Here is a 956-nt window from a genome sequence, read left to right as displayed (position 1 = left end):
ACATGGGGACCGAATGGGGATCGAACCCATAGCCTTGGTGTTACCAGCACCAAGCTCTAACCAACTGAGCTAACCGGCCCCCTGTATACTTCACTTCATACATACGAATATGTACAAGTGGAACAGCAAACTCAATTTATTTGAGATTAATAATGCATGTATCTATTTCTATTGAAAATGACCTTATTTCTGTTGTTATTGACTGCCATTACTTCAGTATGAGGTGAGAGCAGGTATTTTTTATTTCTGTAACTGCACATGGAGTAAATTCACTGTTTTCAACATAATTACCACACTGACAGGCATAGCTGCAGTCCTGATCTCACCTGACAACTAAAATGGTTCCTGTCGCCATCAGCAAAATTAAAGATCACACAGGAACACACAAATAAAAATAAATCCTTTAAAATATCATCTCTGAACATGCCTGGGCATTGAAACAAGCTTCTGAGATATCGACTCCTATCTTGGAGGTGTTCCCTTCAAGGTCAGGCTCCAGGCATATTAACAGCATTTGGAAATCATACCTGTTACTGTCTGGTTTTTAAGCTCTCTGTGAAGACAATAAGGGGCTCTCAAGCTGTTCATCCAGAATTCTGTGAAAGTGCACAAAATTGAAAAACTGTGAGAATATGAGTCTTGATATAAATTTGAAGTGAAAAACATACCAGACAACTTCTTTCTTTGTGGAAACCAGTTGACGAAATATCTGTTCAATTCCATTTAAATATGTCCTGTAGCAACTAAGAATCTCTCACCAAAAAAAAATCTAGAATATAAAGATTCAGCAAAAAGAGCTAGTGTGCTGAGACTTTAATATCTGCAAATGTTCATGAAACTATACACCCTCTGTCAATTAATTCTTCATAATACATAGAATATAGGTGGACATTTGTAAGAAGATCCAAAATGTTTGGATATGGGGATACATGGGTAGATGTTATAATATAATAAAA

General features: G+C 36.5%; 1 non-coding gene across 1 annotated transcript; it reads right to left on the bottom strand.

Annotated features, from left to right (window-relative positions):
- Positions 1 to 5: 5 nt before the first annotated feature.
- Positions 6 to 80, bottom strand: TRNAT-GGU. Its single transcript has one exon. It is a non-coding gene; the product is annotated as a tRNA-Thr (tRNA).
- Between the last annotated feature and the right edge of the window lie 876 nt (positions 81 to 956).

The sequence above is a fragment of the Apaloderma vittatum genome, unplaced genomic scaffold (genome assembly GCF_000703405.1).
Source record: "Apaloderma vittatum isolate BGI_N311 unplaced genomic scaffold, ASM70340v1 C12287230, whole genome shotgun sequence".
Taxonomy (NCBI): domain Eukaryota; kingdom Metazoa; phylum Chordata; class Aves; order Trogoniformes; family Trogonidae; genus Apaloderma; species Apaloderma vittatum.
The sequence above is the reverse complement of the archived record's forward strand: the minus strand, read 5'-3'. Positions and strand labels throughout refer to the sequence as shown.